Here is a 25,215-nt window from a genome sequence, read left to right as displayed (position 1 = left end):
TACTGGGAACGCTTATGCAATCACCTTCTCCAATCGATGTCGACCTGGAAAGTCAATGGATTTCGGGCAGTTCAAGACGAATAATGGCGGCTTTCATTGGATTACTAGCCATTCCTCTTCGGCATTATCTTGGCTGAGCAGCTCGACGACGTAGAAGAAACAGCTGAGTCAAGGAGCAATGGTGCAACAACTTTGCCGGATAGAACCACGTTGGTTGCAACATGATCGATAACCAAGGACTTTTCATCTCACCACTGCAGTGGTGAGTGCACTGGGTATTTCCCAAGTTCCTGCGATTGCCCTTTGATGTTGTCCCTGATTTTACCGTGTACACATTGTGTACTGCACAACTTGCCCCACGGGTTATTAAGCTATTCAACTTGAGAGGACAACTCAAGATATCTTAACTGTCCACCAATAATATCATTTCTTAAACGTAATCCTTTTCCTTCACACCTTGAACAGATATTCCACTCCAGATTTACGAGCCTTATTTCTTGTCCTTTTGTTATTTGTCTCTTTCTTTTTCATTTTAGTAGCTGCTTCGGCTGTAACAATTTGCGGAAATTAGCCAAGGTGTTTTATGGTCATCACCATCGACTCACCCTCTGTCCACTATTACACTCATCGGATAAAGGAGCCGTGGCACTGCGAAGTGGATTGTTGTCCGGCAACGTGGAAATGTTTACTTTTTCTTCGGTTTGCTTTTCCAACACTCTGTACCGAACGATGAGCTGCCTTTGGGGGCTTTTTAATTGAGGTCTAAGCTGTAATTAAGCAGCTCGGCCTTTTGCCATGTGCTCTAATTCTATTTTTGCAGTTTAATGAAGTCCTTGGCTGCAGGACGTTCCTCTGTCCGTCGCTTCTTTCGTCCTTTCGTTACCTGTCACCTGGGCAAATTGGTTGGCATTATTCATTCACTGTCCTTTAAAGCTCTGGCTAAGGCCAGATCTGGCCTGCCACCCAGCCGTTGTTCTGACCCGGCTTAAATGCCAATATATCACTGGCTAACAACGCTGGTTTCCGTCTGCAGGATTTTAGCTCAAACGGGGCTAATATACAGTTTTGGATGAAGAAATACATAATGCAAACATACATATTTTTAACATTTTTTGGTTGCTGAGAAATATGTATTATAATTATGATTAAAAATGTTTTTGTTGAATAACTAATGAAATCTTCAATATATCTTGAACAGTAAACAATCCTTTCCAAAGACACGTTTGAGGAACTAATATTTTAGCCAGCACTGTACGAACTACTCTTCAGTGTGTTGGTGTTGTGGCGTATAACATGCATCACACACACATGTCTTCACAGGATACTAATTATGATTGCGGTGGCATGGCAAGGACATTGAAGCGTCTGTTCGTCCTTGCTCCTGCATCAGCCAGATGAATATATATATACCTGTGCGTATACGTGTGCATAAGCCGATGCCTGTGAGTGGAGGAGCTTTAAGAGCATTCGCACAACTCCAATAAACGGCGGCACCGGTGAAGGGATATATACCTTTTTTTGAGGAGATTTCAGCTTGAGCTGGAAGTGAACTATTCCGTGAGCTTTCTTTAATCTTCGTTTCAGCCAGCTAATTAAATTGTAATCCTTCTTCTGTTTTTGGACAGCTACTCGGACTTCTTGTTGCATTTTCTTGTTAAAGTTCTTTTAAGTGGCTTAACGGCTGCCTGTCCCGGCTGGCTTTCATTATTTCACCTTGTGCGAAATTTTATTTTTGTATGCTTTTACTTGTACTTTAGTTCGTACTTAACCAGTTAGTTAATTACTTACTAAGCACAACCCATTGGAAATTGAATATAATGAAGCCACCCTTTCGAGCACATTTATCCAATCCTATTTTAAAGCTAACCTCCAATTATCGACCTTTGTTGGGCAACTTATCAGGAAGAACCCCAGTTTGGACCAACAGTTTTAAGCCTTATATACTTGGCCAAACTTCAAGCACCTCCCTAACGATAACCCCTGGGTATTTCAATTCAACTTGGTAACAAATCGCAGGGGCCCCGTCCTCAGCCCTTTGCAATTCAATAAAGAACTCAGCCCCAGTGTCGGGGACCATCATAAATTTTCGTCATTCTCAGCTGCACCTTTGGCCGAATACATCTTACCATTTACCCAACATTTTCGCCAACCCTTTTCACCGCAAAACACCTGTACTGCCACGCCCCGCTGCTAGCGCCATTTGTCAGCGAAGGGGGGGGGGGGGAGGGCGGTTTTCGGAAGGAGCACGGAGTATCCGAATAGGAATAGCTGCCAAGTCATGTCACTGCCGCCTGCTCATCTACATACACGCAGAGATCCTGCGCCAGGATTCGAGGCAACTCGTATGCGAAAATACCTTCGTGACTCTGTGCCAACTACGTGTTGGGACGACCCCCTCATCCCTTCCGCCCCGCACTAGTTTTCCCCATTCGCGACTTATATTTACTGTTTTTCAAATTGCACTTTTCAACTTTTGGCTGCCAGCGCCACTTTTTTTTCCAGATCCAGACCAACACCCCTGGCTTTTTGCCCATGTGTTTATGGCTTCTTAATTGTGTGTCCTGGGCAAAAAACTTTTCCGGTTCGGATAGATTTTTTTCATATTTCCGTGACTTTGACAGTTTACGTTAATCTCAGTTGTCGGCGGAGGGCTGCGGTAAATTTCCGTAATCAGGTTGATATTATTATTGATTAATTACCCGTCATATTTGCACATATTCCTACCATGAATATTGTTTTTAAAAATAATTAAAATGTTTTTCTCCATTCAATGCCCGATTGGTTGGCATAATTGAGCAGCTTAATTGAGCATAAATGAAATGAACACAACTATCGATGGGATGATTAACTGGGATAAATAAGGACACTATGTGGACTGAATTGATTATGGAAGAGTGAATACAAATGCGAAATTGAATCCGATGAAAAGGTTTAAAATGTATACTTAGCACTAATAAATTACAAACTGCGCATACAAAACGTATTTATTGAGCCAGATTATGTGTTCCATAAAATCGACTTAAATCGTACGATGGCCAAGGAACATAGCTTTCATTCAAAGTCATTTATCAAATTACACCTTAATAGTTTAACTTTTACCATAACATGCTTCGATTTGAATAATTAAACCAGAGCTTTTGATGTCGTTTCAAGTCTCTTAGATTATTTGTGAGCTTGTGCTTAATTCCCAGAGGGATCAAATTGCTTTGCAGGCAGTAGTCCTGTTTGTGCTGGAATTTTAATTGGTTGCAAAATCAATAATCAGCAATGCGGCATAAACTATTTATGTGTGTCAAACCAATTGCGAACCGACCTGCGGCCCACAAGTTAAATTCTCTAAACTAACACAAATACCAGCTAAGTACACACACTGACACACATGAAAACTTCCGCTCACTCACACCAATAAACGGAAACAAAACTTGAGTCAACAGTTATGGCAGGCAAATTGACTTGAGAACATTTTTTGCTGCAAAGTATGCAACGATTTTTCGGCACTCCATTTGTGTTTGTGTGTGTATGTGTGTGTTTTTCGGGTGTTTTCCGGGTTGCTTTCCAGTGAATTTGAGGGGCGAGTCCGGGGCTGCCTAACTAAGCCGAGTCAAAATCTAATTGGATTTGTGCTCACTCAATGAACTGCAAACGAAAAGTGTTTTATATGATTATTCGTCTGGGAGCCTCCGGGGACCCGAGAAATGAACATTTTTATTTCCATTTTGCACTTGCCATACTCCATTAAACCAAAGTGCAAGTGTTTGCAAAATATGCAAGAGAGGAGCTACAGTGGAAAAATAATCAGGTTATGAAAGTATGTAAACGGGATTAAAATTGCTTTGAAATAGGTTTTTAAATATAACTGCTAACTAACTAGTTTGTTAAGCGAAATATTATGCTTAAGTTTATTTGATTTTTGAATCTGTTTGTAATAAATATACATTTTTATGTACCCCCCAGTCCCAGTGTATTTATTAATATACACCTTTTTTTCGCTTTTGCTGTTCGCTTATTGAGCGCCCTTGTGAAGGCGACAAAATATTTGCCACGCGACATTTCCAGCAATTAGGCGTAAAAACACGTAGCCAAGAATGGCGAGCGGGAATACCAGGGCATACTGCGGAATCGTTGGGTTTATCATAGCGAAAATCAACGCCAGCTGAAGGCGGTAGTAAAAAAAAAAAAACAAAAAGGGAGCAGTGCAGTCTGTAATGAGACGGAAAGCGAGCGCCAATCGCTGCAATTAAAATTAATTACAGTATTTGTCAGCTTAGCCCGGCTAACTAAGTAACTGGCCACCAGTAAACCTGCAATCTGGCCAGGATCCATTCAAAACACGGTGTGGCGGAAGGGGAAATCGGGGTGTGGGAGAGCTGCTTTGATTGCAATCGCGATCGTTAATTAAATGTCGAAAGGAATGTTGTTGTTGCAGCTTGTGTTTGTGTTGCAGATGTTGCAGCGGCAGTTAATGCCGGTGCCTCCTGTGCGTAAAGATCAGCCAAAATGGATAAGGGCCAAGTTGCTGTTGCCGCTGGCTATTTATATCTGCAGCTCGCTGTTGCACGCAATGTAATGTACATATAACCAATGTTGCTGCCGCAGCAGTTGTTGTTGCATCTGCTGCTGCTGTTGTTGCTGCTGCTGCTGCCGTTGCTGCTGCGGGCATTATCGCCCTTGATCTTGGCTAAATCGAAATCGCCGGCGTTGCGTGAAGTGTTGCAAATGAGTTTTTGTCTGGGGCGTGCATTGCATTTTCAATTGGTCGGCAAATTGGCAGCGCCAACGAAAACAGCCATCAAATCAAAATCACAGGTGGCACAGCTGTATTGAAATTGGCATTTTCCAGCAATTTGGGCACCGAGCATCATTTTAAAAATGGGGACGGTTTCATCAATTGAAATAGCAGACCTAATTAACCTAAATAAGCGAAAAAAGTGAAAATTCTATAATAACAAACAATGCAAATATATAAATGAAATTTCATGAAATACTTCAACCTTAAATGGAATTTTTCGAACTTCCGTAAGCCTTGAAAATGTTGTTATATTGATACTATTTATTAGCTTTATGGTGAAAGTATTTAATATCAAGCTGTACATGATCACACTAGCTCATCCATTTGTTCGTCAATATTTGCAATGCGATGCATTGTATATGGCCAAATGCAGTTGTGCAAACAGAAACTTGAGCGCTATCAATATATGACAACAAGCAGTGAAAAACACGAGACTCGTTTTGAGGCCAAGAAAACTTTTTCGCTGTATAAGAAAAACTAATGAAAAATGCGGCGCAGAGGAAAAAGTTGATTGGTGTCGTCCTCCCATTCTCCCAAACGTTCCCACAAATATCCACCACCAATGCTGCCCCAAAACTTGGCCATGTTTCAATTGAAAGAGCCAAACAAAACCAATGAAAAGTCCATAACGAACGGCGGGCGGAAAATGCGGAAAATAGGGAGGGGAGGTGCCAAAGCGAAGCAATTGAAAAACAGCTTCCGTCGGTGTTGCAAATTGTCAATTTCGTGGTCCGTTCTTTACACATCACAATTGCTATGTAAAATGCAGTGAATGTTGGTAGCCAATCGCAAATAGATTCTGTCGCCAACTTCTAAAAAATTTCAATTAAATAAAGTTAATTAATATTAGTCATTATTAAATTTCCACAAAAATATGGTTACTTTCCTGCGGCTAAACCGCCCTCATCATTCCATCCCCACCCCCAGCAAAAGCAAAAACAAGGCAAACAACTTCAATATGCAAATGAGCCACGTGCAAGCCGATTTGAAGATGGCCAACGACAAGTGCAGTGGCCAACACGTTAGACTTGCAGTTCGAGTTGCAGTTGCCAGCCGGCTTAAGAGTCGCGAACGAGCTTGTTCGATGTTGCAACAGTGATGACCAGCGGAGCCCATTAAAAGCTAAAGAAAGTTAGTGCAACTAAAGGCTAGTATATCATATAATATGTATATGTATATATGTATGTATGTATATATAAAAATAATAATATATATACCATATAATAATAATATTAACCAATTTAACTAGAAGCCCACATTAAACACATCCGAGACATTCTGAATATATGCATTTATAAATTTATAAAGGTTAGTAGTAGTATTAGTTAGTTTTTAGTTTAGTTAACCTCGCTTCGTATTTTTGTTTTCTTTTTTTGGTTTGTTTGAATTTAAACAGATTTCTCAGCCATTCCATGGATGAAAAGCGAGGACCTTCTGGGAAACTCTTATCCCGTCTTTTGCGACATGACAGTCTCCGTCAGTCTCCTCCCCCGCGCCTAATAACCCATGAGGGTGGACCGCTCTTGCAATCCCATTTCAAATTCCATATCCATTCCATTTGGCGTATACGGGCTCATTTGTCATTCACAGGCTGAGAACAACAATGTCTGGGGCAACAACAAAGAGTCTTGCTGTGTGTCTCTGTGTGTGTGTCTGTGCTGGGCTTATCAGCGAGTGTTTATCAGAAGGAGCGAAGTGACCCACACAACAACCCCCCCACCCACTTGCAACTCGAACATCGAACCTGGGGCTGCGAACATGTTGCGAGCCACTGTTGCCGGCTAAAACTCCAATGGGAAATACTCAGTCGATTTTTGACCGTCAAATCAGCAGGTTGCGGTCGGTCCGTAAGTGCGAGTGGGAGAGCGCGCGTGCTAAGGTGAATTGTGAATCCGTTGCATTTCTCTTCCTCTTCCACTCCTCACACCTACGCAGAGGTGTGTGCGTGTGCGTGTCTGTCTGGCTGTGTGTGTGAAATAATGAAATAACGAAATAACAACAACAGCAACACAAATCACAGTCAGCTGTGAAGTTTCTTTGAATGTGTGAAATCATATATGCAAATGGCAAAAATAAGCAGAAATTACAAATTAATAGTGTGAAAAATTCATACACAAATTAAAGCATGCTAATCGAAATAGCTCAAAAAGCAACTGAGTAAAAATCAAAGCATACAAAAAAAAAACAGCCGCAGGGTATAATTTTTTGTGAAACTTGCCAACTGAATTGAAATTGGAACTTGGGAATTTTTGACAGCAGAATCAAGGAGCAAAGCGGAGAGCGAAAGGCGGGTAAGTTGTTTTTTTTTTTTTTTTAGAACTAACGGAGAAGAGCTTGTAAACACGCGACCCGGCAGCATGCCGTCCCTTTTCCACTCACCTTGCACCTGTCGTTTTGCCTTCGGTCCTCGCCCTCTCCCTTTTCCGCCCCCTGGCGCCATCTCTTTCCCGCCTGACAGCATATCAAACAAAACATTCATGTTTGCTGTGTTGTTTGTTTGTTTGTTGCCTTGGTGCTCGTGCACCGTTAGCTTGGGCCGACATTTTACAATGCTTCCCCGCTTCTTTCGCCACCTCTTCTTCTTGTTTCAGTTTTTGTTCTTGTTCTTGTTCTTGCTCTTGTCTTAGTGTTAGCATTGGTCCCCTGTAAACTCACTTCCTCATTTTCAACTTTTCAACGGGCTTTCGACTTTGTCTGCGGGCTAAAAACAAAAACAAAACGAAACATAAATATGCATTCCCTTTTGAGATAGTTGTACACATCGGAAAAAATTGCAAGGAAATAGAAAATTTTTCAAATAAAAATAATATATTTCATTAGGCAGCTCACGCGTCTTAAAAAACCTGACATGGAATAAATCTCATTTTTCATTTCTAAAACATATATGCATAATAACTATAGATGTCATATTCCTTAAACCGACAAATCTACATTTATTTTGTTTAGTATTTTGCAAATGCTTAAATTACCCAAAAGAAAACCTTCATATTCCTATAGTTATTTAAATGTATAACAATCGAAGTGGGAGTATAGTTTTTAGGGGACTAGATAAAATTGGCTTCGTCGTACTTGACGAGGGTTTAAAAAATTTGTGTGCGAAAGAAATGTGAGGTTTGTTGTTTGCAAATTACTTTTTATTGGGCATTTCCTTGACTTTGCCGACTCTCCCCGTTTTTTTTTTTTGCAGGCACTTGCAAAGAAAAATCAATAAATTTCATTTGATTTTTATAGTCGCCTTCTGCTCCGCTAGCAGCTGTGCCCGTGTTTGGCTTTTGTATATTTGTGTATTTCTGTGCGAGAAAAACCCTTGAATGGGTCCGCTTTGTTTTTGCCTCTGGCTTTGCCATGGCAGCACTTAAGCCACCTCTTCAACTCCCACTCTTTTAGCCTGGTTGGTGCTTGGCTGGCCTGTCTGGCTGCGTGCGTTTTGCCGGTTTTTGTTTTGGTTTTTGCTGGAAAAACTCTTTGGCCTAGAATCGCAGGCATAAAAGGCATGAAGCCAGAATTTCTTCCCCTTTTTGTTATTAATTATCAAAGACTGCTGGCTGTTAGCCGGAGCCGCCTAGATTAGACAGTTGATTGTGGCATGGATTGGTGTCACGGCTGAAATGGGAGGCTTCACCTATACAGCCGTCTAATTAATCAGAAATTTTTATTATATATTTTAGATTGTGTGTGTTTGTTTTTTTTGGCATAAATAAGAACCAGTTCAGCTGGTCAAGTATTAATTTCAACTGGTTTGTGTGGAGACTGTCTTTGCCAGTCGGTCTTGTGTAAAATTAGATTAGATAAGATTAGATTGCTTATATACGTTTGTACATATATCTTTGGGGGGCGAGCCTTATCTTTTTGCTATAGCTGGGGAAGACATCACTGTGGAATATTTTGTTAGCTAAAAAAAGACAATTCCTCATCTGTCCTTAATTACCAAACAATTAGCTGATTATGTATATCAATATTTAAATAAAAGCCGCATGATATATGCATTCATATTTATATTTATTTTTAAGACTCTACTGTCCTTGTAATGCAAACTTTTTCAGACTACCATAAATGGCAGTGCGTATTTTTTTCTGCATCATTTGGAAGTTCGTTTCATTTTTATTTCCCAGTAATCATTTCCTAAATGTAGCCATTTCAATTAAGCCGAGTCCCTTTGACAAGGGAAAATGTCGCTTGTGTTAATGAGAAACCCCCTTTTTCCTATCCTTTCTTCTTGGCCTATATAACCATTTAGTATTTGCTTAATTTCATAAAATTCACCTCCATCGCTGTCACTTGTCGTTGGTTGCCATTGCCGACGAGGTCTGCGTTTAATTTCATTTCCATTTTCATAAGAACGGGTTTCAGGTGAGAAAATGCCCGAAGTTCAGAGGTCTTTTCGGCTCTTTGACTCGTTTGATGCTTGGCTGCATCATTAAGAAGCAGCAACGGCAATTAAATTTAATTATTTATGTCGGCCACTGGCGTCTGGGTGAGGAAGAAAGGGTAAAGGTTGGGCCAAAGGTAGGACTAAAGATATAGGCGGCCACCTGTGGTGGCGATCAGGCGGCAAAAGTTGAAGCGCTTGCCATTTATGCTAATTTCGATAAATTAATCACTCAGCATATTAGCATGTCTTTTGACCGGGCTTACATCATGGGCTCCATTCTTTTTGGCCAGCTCTTCGTGATAGCATGGCTTATACAATATACTATAGTTATGGTATAATATCGAGCAGGTGTGAGCTGAAGTTCCAATTCATCTCGTACGGCCGCTTCTTCGCTCGAATTTCGCACGTCTGCACGTTCTCTATTGGATAAAAGCAAATAGTGAAGAAAAACTAGAACTAGGAAAACAGTTTAGTTTGCAGCAAAAAAAAAACGAGCAAAAACAGTTGTCAAAATGTGGTACATGGGAAAAAAAAGCGTTATACAATATTCTTTGTCTCTTCTGACTGGTTGCACGTTTCGGTTTCGCATCGAATTGCCAGCTGGTACATATCTCTAATGTACGGAATGCTGAAGGGATTGATGGGCGTGCCAGAAGGAAATGTCAAACGGAAATGCTATGCTGCACGTTCAAGTGGATAGGCGGTACTGATAAACTTAACCCTAACCCAGTTAGGAGCACTTCTTATAAGTTCTTCGAGTGGATAGATGAATGGAAGTATCCATTTTGGACAGACAAGTGACACGTTGTTTGAATTCCTGTAGTGCTTTTCCCTCATTTCTGGGTACTAACTTGTTAGGAAAGTATACATCAAATGTAATGTAGTGAATTAATCAACTTTGTTTTGCACATGCATTTGTTTTGTGATTTTATTTTTAGATACCTTTTTATAAGATTTTTCTCAATTGCCCCAACTCTTGTTGTTTTTCTCTTTCTCTGTAATCTTTTTACAACTGACCTACTAATTTATTTCTCTAAGAAAGTTGCTCCTTCGGCGAATCCTTTAGCACAAAAGCTGAACCGTAACTCCTTCCTGCTAAACAAAACGAGATCTTTTGTCAAAACTTGCGTTGCGCTGGTCTTCTGCTGATTTTGGGTTTATTTTTCATGTTTGCTTCTCTGACTGGCCCCTTTATAATTCTGCTTCCCTTAGCTGATAACAATGCAAAACAAAACTTTTTAGCAGGCTTTTATGTACTCGTTCACTTTGCCCACACATACACTAATTCATTGTGGAGCCTCCAACTCAAAGTTGCTGGTACATTTTGGCAACTCCTTTCAGCTGCTCATGCCTTTTTGGCTCCTTTATTGTTCGCAGCGCAACTCTTGAAAGGAGTGCGGAAAGTCTGACGCGTAATTCATTACTTGTTGAGGGTTCGGTTTGTTCTGGGGCCTTAAGTCGCAGCTTTTGTGTGTTGTGCTTGCTTAGGCACATTTCTCTGGCCCTCTGAGTGTTTGCGGAAGTTTCAGCCGCGATATCGCACAAACTGCTTGTATTTTCTCTGTTGCTCGCACTTAACTAGCTACTCGCTGGTCGTCTTCTCTAATCTGCCTGCCTGCCTCAATCTGCAATCTCCTCATATGCCTAATTCAACTTAAATAGTGGCATAGTGTATGTAAAATGTAAACAAAGCCAGCACAAAAATGTTCCAGTGTGATAAGCCGTTTCTTGGTTCAAAGTGGATATACACATTTCCGTTCATCGCGAACTTCACTACATAACTCTTAAAAGTATGAATGAACAAGATTGCTAAAATATTTAGTGGGTATAAAATTACACAAAACAATATTTTATGTTGACTTCAAAAGGTTTTTGACCTGTTGACTCTCTTTGAACCTTTTACCACACCTTTATGTCCTCAACAAACAGCAAAAGGTTTTGCAGATACTTTAGTACCGACTTTTAGGTACCTCTACAAATAATTTAATGGCAATATTATAGAAAATGAATATGTTCATTATATATTTATTTCTAGTGTACGGAAACCTATTTAAAATGCTTGCCCGCATAATATTTAGTTTTTAAAATTTATACGTACAATGTATATGTATAATCCCCACAAGCTGAATAAATATAAATAAATCTCTAAATCGGCAAGATCGTCACTTAAGTATAAATATTTCGCTTCACATTTCGTATTCACAAGTTGCTGATGGAGTATTCTCAGTGCGAGATCCTTGGGTCATATATTCCAAATGAATACATTGTTAACCATTATGTCAGGCCCACATGCGAAGGCTTTCTTCATAAATTCATAAAATTTCATACACATAAATTCGCCGACAGTTTACATTTGGCTTGGCATGTGTGTATTTATTGTATATGGAGGAACCCTTTTGTTTATATGATAATGAGTGGCCACTGCGCCTGTGTGCGGTTTCTGCTGATTTCTGCGGATTTCTCACAGACTATTCAATCCCATCTATGTATTTCGCCTGCTTTTCAGCCTATTTTGGCCAGAATTCCTTGCCTTCCGTTGGCCAAAAGCCTGTGACATGTGGTGGGGCAACAAGCGGGCTGCTGGCCAATTTATGGCCATGGATACTATAAATTGTGGCCGAGCTATTGATTTGCTGTTGCCATTCTGCTGCTGCGTGTGCTGACAGTTGACAGTTGAGTTACAAGGTCATTAAGTGGGGCGGGGAGGGGCAATGCGAGTGCGAGTGCGAGTGCGAGTGGAAGTGGGTGGCAAAAGAGTGGGTATCAGGACCCCCGAGCATGAACCCGTTTTTGTGCGTCATGAGATATAGGTACATATGTACATACATACATATGTGTATCTATCGCACTCTGCGTGTTTGTCTGCGCAATTGTGGTTAATGTGCAAAGCGTGGATTCATTTCCGTTTTAAAAAATCTTTTTTTTTTTTGTCTTCTGTTGTTTAAGATTTTTGATTGATTGATGTTTTGGGTTAGGAAGGCTGAAAGGTCACGGGAATGACTGGCAGCAATCCCTCATCTTTTGTTGGTGCCAACAAAAGGAATATACACCGATTATCCCTCGAATTGAGTTGTTCTGCCCTTTTGTATGCCATCGAGATACCAATCTTTTTGAGGCTTGCTTTTTAGCTGGTTTTTCTGGTGTGCTTTGGTATTAGATTACCATTTCTGTTCTGGGTCAATTAGTTTGTTTGGTCAACTGTTTGACACTTCGATAAGGCTCTAACTGGTAATGGAAATGGATGGAAGTGGGTTGCCAGTGGCCTGAAAGTGCAATGTGAAAAGATGCGAACGCTTTCACCCAACTCTCGAGTGGCGAGATACGAGATACAAGATACACATACTGACAGCTACTTAATCGAAGTAGCCGCAGTCTAAAGTGAAATGCGCCGCAGATTTTTATGCATTTGCAGCTGACCAAAACCAAAACCAAAACCCAGACCCGGGCTCCAGATTCGAAACCCAAGATGAGTCGTCTCAGTTTTCAGGGCAGTTGACTGCCGCATTCCACTCAAAAGATGCTGCAGGCCCCAAAAAAAAACTACACACACTCGTACATGTGTAAGCCAAAGTCTGGTCTTTGGGTACACTGAGAGAATGCTTCGCTTTTCACAAAGTTTATAGTTTTCTCTGTAAAAAAAAAATAACCATTGCGTGATGTATACTATTTAATATACAATGAATTAGTCTTAAGCTAATTTTCTTGTATGTTTCTATAATTAAAATCAATTGCTTTTACAATCTTTTTGCCCCATTTTTCGCTGTGCATATCTTTGTTTTTGGTGGATGCAGAAGAACCTGTTTGGTTTGGGATTTGGCTTCTTTTTTCCTCTCATTTTTTCTTGTATGTTGAAAATTTACGAGTTTGGCGAATACCCAGCGAGAAGAATTCAATGAACTCGTCTTCTAAGTTGGCTCCGCCGTCTGCCGGGCTAAGTGGGCAGATCCCAGACATGGTCTTAGGCCATGTAAATGGGGGTTTTCAACAACCCACCATCCACCATCTACCATCCAACAGCCACTAGTCACCATCTACCATTTACCATCCCCTCGCTCAATCCCAGAAATTGCTTTCGAATTGGATTAGCTGCATAAAAAAGTTTCTTTTGTAGGCCCACAAAACTTGTAGGCCGCATGTTGCAGTCGTGTTGATTTGTTGTTGCTGCTTGTCCCAACATTTGTCTTGTCATTGTTTTTACTGCTTTTTTTTGTTTTGTTTGTATAGTTTTTTTTATAGTTGGCATAGGCCAGAGGATGTCTCGTTTTGGACCTGGTCGGTCGGCAATTAGCAGCGGACTCTGCTCCACTTGCCCCATCGTCTGTGACAAATCAGTGCTCTGGCCGCCCCACCCACTTGCCAAAAGATATTTTTAATTGTGGACAACGCACAATTAGTGCTCAAGTTATAATTAAATGTAGCCAAAGCTCTGATGGCCACGAAGCGACACTAACAGTCAGGCATCTAAGTTTTAATTGCCGTCATTTGCTGAAGTGCCTGAAATGGCAGATAGGGGAAATGAATAGGGGGGAAATCACTATAAATACGTTGTGCGAAAGAAGAGTTTTGAATGCGAATCAGTTAGTGGCCATTGGATGGCACCATTTTGCTGCACAAGTTGATCAGGGTAAACTGAAAGGGCTAAATTAAGTTTGAGAGATATCTTATAAAAATATTAATATATAGCCAAAAATTATATTTCTTTAAAAGCAGCATTCAAATATGTTACGCATAAATATTGAAACAAAATAAACCATTTAAAAATCTTTATTTTAAAATAGGCCTTGTATCGACCTCTAAATTCCACATAAATAATCAAATGAAATATTTTCAATTGCTTAAAATCAAAAGCATACAAATTAACATGTGGCAATTCCAAATTGTTTAAAGTCGTTAATATCGAACATCAGCCTATTGGTTTATTTTTGTTTGAAAGCCGAAACGATTCGCCAGCAAATCATCTTTTATTCATCGCCGCAGATAATATCCAACTATTTTAATTGAACAAACAATAGACTTTCGAAGCATTTAATTGCCTAGATCACAAAGAGACCAAAAGGCAAAAACATCTTCAATTTATGGCCACAGAAGCAGCAAAAGCAGCTCTAATGACTTGAACTAACCTTCGGCAACAAATCACGGCTGTCAGAAGTGGCGGCAGAAAAATGAAAATGAAAAATAAATATATGAACAAAAATATAAAATACAAATACAATGGCCAGCAGAAGATTTAATAAACCACCAACCAACGACACCGAAAGGCCAATCGAGAGAAACCTGTTGCAATTCGCTGAGTTTGCCTCCAACGGCGACGGGTTTTGTTAGCTTTATGCTATTCAGTGCTTTGTTTTATATACAAAACTACTCGTGGTTTTTTGTTGCAATGCCATAGCAGTAGTGTGTTCTGCCGGCTCTTGTTCACAGTTTTTCCTCTGTTTCGGTTCGGCATTAGGAGACATGAATGTTCATTAAACCGTAACCGCAGCAGCAGCAGAATCACCAGAAGTTGTCAAGCTCTCTAGCTCACCTGAGCCGCACATTGCCGCAAATGCCAATGCAAATGCCTCAGGTTGAAGCTGAAGTCACCTCGAGCCAACTGAAGAGTTAGCCATATCAGTGGCATTTAACCAGGAAGGTGCCAATGCCGGCCAAATCGAAAACGAAGTCAGTGTGCCCTTTCAAAAATAAATAAAATGTACATACATATACGTGGTTGTCATTCATGTGGTTTCTAAATGCAAAACAAAGTACTAAAAATGTTGTGTAAAGAATGTTTTGAAACTTTTACACACTTAAGTCCATCAATCAATACGGCTGTAAAAAATTGTTTAGATAAAAACGAAGAACTCAGAACTTAGCTATTTATGTTTATTTTCACGGCTCAAAATAGGCCAAACAAATGGTCTTTTTGCGATTCAATTAAAGTGGCTATTCGATTTTAAGTGAGTACCAATGTTAATTATTTTTATGTCTAACAGCAAATAGCTAAAATTGCCATTAAATAAGTCACACCCCGGGGTTCTTTTGAAGAGATGTTCAACTATTTACAACCCGATCCTCGTCAGCTATCAAGCGCAAAAAAAAAGGTTTCAGTTTACAACTGTGGGCCAAAAACAAAAAAATGAAAGAAAAAAAAAAAGTTAACCACGAGAGAGTCAAACGCGCTTTTGGCCTTCGGGCAATAAACTTTACTCAGCCATTGGAGCTTGGGGCATCTTTTCTACTCCAAACTTTTTACATTTGTGGCAAATGTTGCATCATCATTAATACAAAACGACCGCGGCAACAGCAGTACAATCGGTGATGATGTTTCGCTTGGTTGGGGCCTGTGGTCCTCCATCCACTAAAGTACACCCCGCATCTTCTGTGGAGCACAAGCTTTCCACATCTTTTGCCCTCACTTTGTTGCAAATCGACACTTTCAAATGCAAATGCAGGAGATGATGATAGCAATAGCTTCTCCCATTTTTTCATCATCAGCCATATACTGCGAAAAATATGTATAAAAAAGTGATAAAAGCGATCAGTTGTAGTAATCTTCATATAAGACTAATAAGGAAAAATGCAATTTTTTTACTTTGTAGTAAAATATGTATATCTTTTGGCTAAAAGGTAGTTCTTGAAATTGTTCGCTGTGCCTGCGTTTAGCCTTTAAGTTTGAAATGTTAATGGTTAAAGCCGGGCCTATGCGAAGGTGCAGTTCATGAGTCAGCCTAACCAGAAAATGTCAGTGTGATCAAAGAGCAACAGCAGTGGGTTGAGCCTGAAAAAGAAACAGGCTGCACACTCTTCGGCGACTGCAATTTATCACGGGTTGCAACAGAAAATTTGTGAAATGCATTCAGGTGCCGCAAAATATTTAAAGCATGCCAACGGGGCCCACAATCTCCGAGTTTAGTGAAGTCATTAAGCTGGAAGTTATGTAACGCAACGGATAGTTCGCCATGGGCCAATTTTCCGAGCCCTGCAGCAGCCGCAACATCCAACATCCAACTACCAACTACCAACATTCAACATCCAACAGCTGAATCTGAAGCTGATTGAGCTGTAATTAGGCGGCTGCTTCATCGGATTGGATCTTGTCGGGTTTTTTTCTTCACTCTTATTTACTTCTTTTTCACCTGGCGGAGTGTGTGTTGCAAGCCTAATTAGATGAAGCCGTGTTGTCAGTGGTTATGTGGGTCGCCCGGTAATCAACACCCGCAAAAATGTGTTACAGATATATACGCAGATAAAAGTATAATTTGAAAAACTCCCAGCAAAAGGCAGTCAATTTGAAATGAATGCCTGCGAGTCATAAACCTGGCATTCCAGGCACGTTGAAAATTAACCAAAAGGTGTATATACTGTATACACCGTATGCGATATAAATAAAAAAATAAAATAAAAAAAAGAAGAACAGAGGCACCAGAATGAAAACCATAACCATCGAATAAAGCGAAAAGTGGGCACGGTCCAAAAGGTGTTGAGGTGGTGACCACCGACCGAAAAGGCCAGGTGAACAACCGTCTGATTGCCTTTTGGGGATCTTTACAGCTATTTACTTATGCCGGTCTCGCGCCCTCTCTTTCACTCTCTCCGCTGCCGACTCTTTCTTTCTTTTATTTGTACTCCTCTTTCCAGTGGCCAAAGGCACCTGATTTTTCTTCATTTTTTTCTTTCTTCGTATCTGCCAACATGTCGAGCACTCTAATTGTATTTGTTGTTTTCCTTTTTGTTTATAAACAAAGAAAGTTTGTAGAAATGGTAATTTAAACAACATCGCGGTGGTTGGAATATTTCGTGTTGCTGCAATTAGGGTTTAACCAACTGAAGCTGCAAATGAATTGAAATTTAATCATTATGGGTGCATATTTTATACTTTATTTCAAGTGTAATTAAGTAATTTGCATGGAAGCTGCTGTTTTATTTGGTTAGCATTATTATTATACTTAATTACTTACTCACTTGACTGCATAGTTGAGTGTGAAAAGTGCGACTTGAAAATATTTGCACATCCCGTTGATGATTTCTGAATACATTATAAACAATGTTGGATGATTCTTGTAATGTCTTCCTTGCATAACTTTTATTTAAATTCACGGAACATTTCCCGTTCCATCTTTCATAAGTCATGATTATATATCTCTCATATTTTTTCCTTTGAACTCTGGCTAATTTTTTGTGTTGCTCGAAGTTATGTAAACTTAATGCTCCATCAATGCCGGTAGCTACGGCTTTGGTTCATTCAGATATTTTTTGCCATCATCATCATCTGCCGCCATCGTCATCGTCGTGTGTCTATCCGTTGGATCACTTTCACTGTCATTGGTTACCCCGCGGCTATTTCGCATTTGTTTTTATAGGCACATTTAGTTTTTGCAGTGGTTGATATCATCAATGAATAAATGCGATAAATGTTTATTATGTTTTATGTAGGACCGTGCTCCATTCTCTTTGTAATTCGTGCATGTTTTTCTCTTGGTTTTATCTTTTTTGCTGTTATGCTGCACAAGCCGAATATCAAAATTCATTTGTAAAATAATTTTTGTCAAACTTTTGATGTGCATTAATCCAAACAACAACAACGGCCAACAAAAAAAAAAAAAACTGAAACAAAAAAAAATGCCCTATGCACAGCAGTTGCTGCACGTATGTAAATACGTTAAATGTAAACATTTTTGGCAACGAATGGTCAAATATTTGTTAACAAAGTATATGTGTGTATAATGAATGGAAAATGTAAAATGAATGGCCACTTGGCAAGGGAGGTGGGGGGTGGTAGCTAAACAAAGAATTGCGGCAAGGTGCAAATATTCTGTTTTGTTATCCGTAATGAATGTGTGCAAATAATTGCCGCATCGAGTGCAATGAATTTACAAGCTTGTGTTTCGTTCTGTATTTATATCTCAATATTTGCTAAAATATTCACGTGGCCCGTCGATCAGACTTTACTTCGATTCGGTCTTGTAGAATGCCAAACTTGTTTGTTGATTGATAAGATGACAGTATTATTTCTATTTTAAATTCATTTTAATCGATAATCGCTTGTTGATAAGACTCGCTTAATGAGTTGCGTTTCCGCACGGAGCAGCGGTAAAGAAATGGAGAAGGAACTGATGAAGATACATATTTTACTGATAAAAGAAGTTGGCACTTTAAAAGGTTAACCAAGTTTAGCTAAGTTGCATTTTTGCGCTTCGTCATTCAATTGAAATAAACTTTGCATATCTTTGTTTTCCTAGAATAGTTAAGGTATCTGGTTTCCTTAGTTATCTGTCCCATAGATTAAATTAATTAAAATTATAGTATTTTTGAGTCAAATTTGTTGATATTTTTCTAAGAATTTTTATATGTGATACACATTTTGAACACAAATCAAAGCAGGGGTTCGTCGGCAAGATCAGCATTAAAATTATGCTCTTTATTTAATAACTTAATATAAAAGTTAAGAACTATTTAAAAGTATTACTATTTATATAAGTTCAGATCGATACCCTTTGCATATGACTAATAGAGTAGTGAATTTTTTTTCCTGCCCAATGTGTGTTGCAAGTTTGCGCACATATTTAGATTGAAACTGAAAAGTATCTGCGGCTGTGGGTAGCGACGACAAACTTGTAGATACAGATACTACCCACACATGCAGATACAGGAAAGTGCAGCAAAACAACTCTTCGAGGCCATCGCTGGCGTCACTATAAAATCGCAGCCGCCTCGCCTGCAACATTTACAATCGCAGCTAATTAGCAAATTCATGCTAATTTCGAGATGTAACAAATAAAATTACAACGTGCACGTGTCGCTTTGTGTAATTAGTTGCAACATGTTGGCAAAAGTTTAAGCACTCGCGAGGGCAGAGATAAGTCCTCGTCTCGTTTGGAGTGATAAAACAAAAGTTATGTCCCATGGGAATGAGAATGCGTTGCTGGAAAACCGCGGCGCACATAATTCATAATGAAGATGTTGTAAGGAGCGATCGCTCCAAAGTCTAGACAAAGGGAGTGCTCGTTTATCACAATGCAAAAATGGTGCTTCCAAAAGGGGCCGGTCCGCGGGTCCACCCAAAAGGAGGTTGCTCCCCGAGATTCCAAAGGAAGTCTGCGCATAATTACATCTCTCAAGACCTGGCCGGGACGTCTCCGCCTCTTTCTATGGACATTTGAGTGGTGCCCACGGGACACGATTCGAAATGGCGGACGAAATGGGGTAAAGAGTTCATTTTGAATTCTAAAAATATTCGCATAACTTTCCATCATGGTTGTATACTAATGACGATTTTTTATTGCTTAAACGATGCTTGTTTTAGCTTAATTAGCCCTAAATGCGCTTAACTAATGTAAAATATAACACATATATTGTATATATTGTTTGGGTATCAGAACTGGTTTTATAGTTCTAGCTCAATTGAGAGTGTGCATGATACTAGGCCTATGACATTCTTCGCTTTTTCCCTCGTGTCACGAGGTCATTTCTATTTGAAAACGGACAGCTACTGAAACCCTTTTGAAGGTCCAAATCGATTTTGGTTATTGATTGTAATGATTCCTTGGTCCCCATCCTTCATGTCTGCATCCTCTTGGCCGCCAACCATCCTTTTCCAGTGCTATGATTAATTTTTGTGTCGAGTCAGGTTTTGTGGGCTTTTGTTGTTGCTGGTACCTTTTGTGATTTGAAAAATTAGTGCAAACTGCAAATGATCATAAATCAAACAGTTTTGTTGATTGCATTCGAAGTGCCCACAAATTGCATGATTCTGCAATTTGTGGACTGCATCTCCTCGCCAAACCTGCAGTTTGCATTCCCCGGATGCTGCTGACACGACAACAACACTGCAGTCCCTTGTCCCTTGGCTGTCGGAGAAGTGGGGAACTTTGGCTGGAATGGGGTAAAGGGCATTCCTGTCCATGTCTCCATGGTAGTTCCGCAAATAATTCGGATTTTTATGAGGCAAAAACAACTGGCGAAGAATTATTGGCTGGCGTGTTTATCTTTTTCGGCCCTTTATTGCAAGACTGCAATTTTGATTGTATTGTAATTAAATGTCGTGTGCAAGGGTAACATTTGAGTAAAACCTGACTTTATCTAAACCTTTGAATGTTTTCCAATGAGGTGCGTCTGCTTGTTGTTGCGATGACGAGACGCCGTGATAACTGGTTTTCCAGCTATGTAAATCCACTCTCCGACTTTAGTTAATACACAATGAAAAAAAGAAGCATCGCGTGTTTAGTTATGGCCACACGACCTTCGCTCATCGATGATTATGCGGGATATAGCATTGACCACTCAAAACGGTTTAAGACAATTGCACAAAATTAACTCCCATATCCGATGGTGATGATGATGATGATGACGATGATAGCTCCAGTCTCCATGACGTAATCCCAGCACTTTGTCCGTCGATCATTAGCAAATAATTTACGCCATTTATTTTTGAAGCCAGAGCAGAGTGGAGCTGGGATACCTTTCGGCAAAAGCGAATCGTTCTTGTAATCGGCTTAAAGTTTATGAACCACCATTTACCTTAATGAACTGCCATCGAGGTTTTCAACAGTTTGGGTGGTCAATTCCTGTAAGTAGCTTAAAGTCGATCGCCACAACATTTTGTTCTCGCTTCTGTGTTTTGTTTCCCAGTTGCATCTGCTTGGGTTTTATCTGGCTTTCGGGCAACATTGTATGTATGTTTTTGGGCGGGGGGAAATGCAGTCTGCTCTCAAAGCATCGCTAATTAGTTTTGCCATTTCAATTAGCCCACCGATGTGTCGTCGAGATGGGACTTTGGCTTTTGCCCATCTATCTGGGTGAGTTGGTCACCATATATCCACATCCACATCCACATCCATATCCCCATCCACATCGACTGCCCACACCATATAGCCATAGCTCAACGTCATGCGATTGGATCGGTGTTCTTGGCCAAGCTTGTCTGTCCTCGTATGCCTTGAAGTAGCTGCATATCGGCAGACAACGGCCAACACCTAACCGGTTTGGCAGAGCACAGGGCAAAATGGCAAAAAGCAGGAAAAATATGCGATAATACATAGTATGTGGGCGTTTGAATTGAACCCGAGAGAAAGCCAGGTAAAGTGGAGAAGAAGAGAAATGTCGGAAACCCCGTTGGGGGACACTAAACCATATTGATTAGCCGGTGACCCCAAAATGAAAATGTTGGGGAAAATGCTTAGGAATCTTGTTGGCAAAAATGGGGATCAGGAAATTTGCATGCTACATTTTAACAGCTATGAAGAAATGTTGCCTACTGAAAACTGAAAATTCTTTTTAGTTATGTTCGACTTTAATTATGTTAACAACACCCCATAAATATTACACTTAATTGCTGTCTCCTGAACAAGCGTTTACCATTTCTGCGTCCATAAATTCCGTATATTAATTTCATATTTAACGCACCAACCGAACTATAATAAAACCCTTCACTATGGGAAATTTTCCACGTGCGTGGCCAAAACGGAAATGAATACGCCCGCGACAAACATATGGGCTTAGTGTCATAAATTCATAGCCTTACAAAAATAATTAAATGCATAGTGATCTAGAATTATCTGTTTGATAGTGGAAAATATATCGAAGCTCCAACTAATATTCTGTGTGCATATTTTTCTGTAATTGCAGCTCTTGTGGTCACGCTTGCAAAAAAGATCAGGAAGCGGGAAAGGAAACTCATGCAAAGGTGAGCAAACAGCAGGGAAAACAAACAAATTTTCAATGTCAATTTGTAGTCGGAATTTATGATAGCCATTGTTTTGTGCGCCAAATATGGCTAACAATTTCACTGAACATGGCCGGCTACTTACGGCCAACTAACTGGCCAAGAGACCAGGTTTCATTGTCTCGATTGTGTGTGTCTGTGGTTGCCGTTTATATATGTTTGTATTGTATTTATTTTCCTTAACTTTTTTTTTGTGTGTCTGCACGGCTGTCGGACCCGGCTCTCGCTCTTGGCCTCGTTATTGTGCCAAATGGCCATAAAAGGTTAATTGGGTCCTTAGCAACTCTCCTGCAACAAATAATGCTGGCATTCCAGAGGCACTTGGACGGCTGCTTCTTCTACCTAGGCGCGACATAGAAAAATCTTAATTAGTTAATTAAAACAACAAACAACTGCAGTCGCGACAAGAACTGGTCAACTGCTTCAATGGTCCTCTTCTTTCCTCGCAGTTTGTCCTTTTCAACGCTTTGAAGTTAGCTACACGGAGATAAAATCAAAGTTATTTCTTTCATAGTTAGGAAAAAGCCCGAGCTTGAGCATAATGCTCATATTGTTCATAATGTGAATAAATTCAATTTGAAATAGAGGATCCCCGATAAGTTGATATTTACTTAGAAAGTATATTTCAGAAATAAACATTTAATTGATTTAGTGATATGGCTTTTGCCTCTGTGCACTTTTGTGTTCTGCTTTTCAGGGGCGGACTGCAAGTAGTTCACTTGGGCTACTGCATAATTCATTCGGTTTTAATGACATCGAGGCGTGGATGGTGGACTTGGATAGAGACACGTTGTCTGGTCCTCCATGGATCCATCCATTCGCTCCTTCAAATCCCTAGAGGTGGCATTAAACTATGAAAGGCATTTAGTTTAGCGATTTATATAGGCGACTTTTTGACAGTTTTATGTCGCCCAGATACAGATACAGCAACAGCAAGAGAAACAGATACAAAACCAGATACGCGTTGTCCGCCGATAACGAGCTGCAGGCAGCTGAAATGTTTTCCTTGCAGCCTCATTAAATGGAGCGGCAAATGTTTATATATATTTATGTGCCGGCCACTCTCGCCCCACAAATACTCGTTATCCTTTGGCCATCGTCGATGCAATTGCCTGGCAGGGATTTATTTGCTTTTAAGCAGTTTGTAATTGCCGTTCGTCCAACGTACAAGCAGTGTAATCCACCGACCAGTGGTAGGAAACACCAAAGGGTTCTGAGTTTCGATCTGGAGCAGGGGGAGCTTAGCTCCCAGAGGATTTCAAATTGATTTTACCTTAACGAACCGAATTTAAACGACTGAGGTGCAAACGTATTTAATGAGGAACTGAAGATGTTAGCTTCAACTGCTGGAATTAATCAGAAGGAACTAAGAAATTGGAAAGAATATGTTATGTGCTATTTATAGGTAGCTTATTATAATCAGTAGGCCACACTAAAATCACAGTGTGCCCATGCTAGCTAGTTAAATCGGATTTGAGCAAGCTTAAGCAATTTATATTGAATGCAAATAGTGGAAGATTTATGATTTATTTTAATAAACATATCAATCTTATGATTTACTTTAATAAATCATAAGATTTTTATGATTTATTTTTAAAAACATATGTATCAATCTTATGAATGTATCAATATTAAAGACTTGGTAACTTTTTACATGCACTTTCTGATAGGAATTCTAATTTCGAAAGCTAAGCCCTAAAGTTCGGGCAACAACTTTTCCCAAAACAAGCAAACTTCTTGACAGGTTCAAAGTCCAGTCAATTTCCATAAACTTTTTATGCAATATCATTTATGATCTAATTTGACTCATCTCCATTTCCCCTTTATGCGACCTTTGCCAAAAAATATAAAAACTTTTGCTAGGAACAAATTGTTGGACATGGCAAACCTCAGCGTAAAATTCCAACAAATGTTATTTTCAATTTCATCTAGCTCCACAAGTTTTATCCTTTCTAGTATTTGCTCCTTTATCCATCCGTATTTTGGCCACAAAATGTGGGCCCTAATCTGATGCCAGCCAAAATGAGCAGTCGAAAAAGGGACAAGAAATATATATAATAGCAGCATGTAATGGGCATAGATATGGAAAAATGACCAATAGGCGTTAGTAGAGGAGGGTTGGGGGGATGACAAAGGCGTTGGAGCCCACATTCGGAAAATGAAACCATTTTTGTCATTTGACAGGCAATTTTCAGGCGTAACGTTTTCGATTTTTCTAGCCCAAGGCTTTTCATTTTCCGCCACAACGCAACCGAATTATCTGCCTCGAAAAAAGGGCGGCACAAAAAACATAAGAGAAATAAAATGTCTGCTGCCCTTCGGTGACCCCAACACAAAAAAAAAAAATCTATATCAAAATCTGACGATGTTAGTTTATATGGCCAACAGCGGAGGCGGATGTGTGTCCCCAAATCTGTTGCCATTTCTCATGTTTCGCTGCCCCCCGGCTCACAAAACATTTTTCCCCAAATTTTCAAAAAGCCTGCCAATCTGCTGGGCACTGGCAACTGCGATGGTGTGGAATATTTAATCGAGCTGCCACATTGAAATATATTGAGTGCATTACCAAATCCAGCAGCCGCTCACAACTCAAATCTAGCTCTGGGCTATCATTTGATTAAATCTAAATCTGTTTACGAGCCGTACTTCTCCCGCCCGTCTTCCCTCTTTTTTTTTTTATAGTCCCAGTTGCAGGCAATAAATTAATTTTTCCCTCTTTCGCTGGTGTTTTTGTTGTTAGTTCTTTTTGTTTGCTCTGGGAAAACCTGAACAAACAAAATTAACGCTGATAACTTGTTGTTGTGTGTGGTTCGTTCTTTTTCAGTAGTTTTGGCAAACAGTTACAGCGAGGGTTTGTTTTTGCCGAGTTTTGCTAACGAATTAGAGGAGTTGTGGTGTCTGTGGAAATGTGATAAATGGAAAAGAGCTATGCCCCAAATAGAGGTGCTAAATAATATTGTATCAGGGTCAAATTAATTTGCATAGACCAACCTTTTTTTTTTTGTAGGTTATGATATTATTTGTATATATGCCAACAAATAAATCAAATAATAAATAGATGGTGTAAACTTGCTGACTTAAAGAAATAAGGAATATTTCAATCAACTTCAGTTGTCAGTAATATATAGAAGCTAGTCGTTTACCATCTATTACCGCTGATAAATATTTAAGTTTCTTCGAAATTAGTTTCTTATTCAATTTGCCAAAGTTGATGGCCAAATGGCCAAGAGCCAGGCGTATTGAAAGCGGCAAAATGCAATTCCCGCTCTGAAGTGCACCGAAAAACCAACAAAAATCGAAACTCAAACAAAAGCCGAAAAGGCTAAAAACAAAAAAAATTTAAGGAAAGAA

General features: G+C 39.8%; 1 protein-coding gene and 1 long non-coding RNA gene across 6 annotated transcripts in view; both read left to right on the top strand.

Annotated features, from left to right (window-relative positions):
• Positions 1-93: 93 nt before the first annotated feature.
• lncRNA:CR43104 (long non-coding RNA:CR43104) lies at positions 94-1,166 on the top strand. Of its 2 annotated transcripts, none has more exons than NR_133127.1 (2): positions 94-262; positions 537-1,166. It is a non-coding gene; the product is annotated as a long non-coding RNA:CR43104 (long non-coding RNA). The 2 variants fall into 2 exon arrangements; NR_133128.1 differs by having other exon boundaries at positions 94-487.
• A 3,896-nt stretch (positions 1,167-5,062) lies between these two features.
• Pgant9 (Polypeptide N-Acetylgalactosaminyltransferase 9) overlaps positions 5,063-25,215 on the top strand; it is a 59,682-nt gene continuing 39,529 nt past the window's right edge. For 2 of the 4 annotated variants that reach the window (NM_166189.2, NM_001103872.1), the window contains exon 1: positions 6,595-7,080. The gene's annotated coding sequence lies outside the window, so the exon portion shown is untranslated. Of the gene's footprint in view, positions 7,081-21,767; positions 21,826-25,215 lie in introns of all 4 variants that reach the window. The other 2 variants (NM_166188.2, NM_001103871.1) reach the window with 2 other exon arrangements.

This window comes from Drosophila melanogaster, chromosome 2R (assembly GCF_000001215.4).
Source record: "Drosophila melanogaster chromosome 2R".
Classification (NCBI taxonomy): Eukaryota; Metazoa; Arthropoda; class Insecta; order Diptera; family Drosophilidae; genus Drosophila; species Drosophila melanogaster.
Note: the sequence above shows the minus strand (reverse complement) of the source record. Positions and strands in the feature narration are given on the sequence as shown.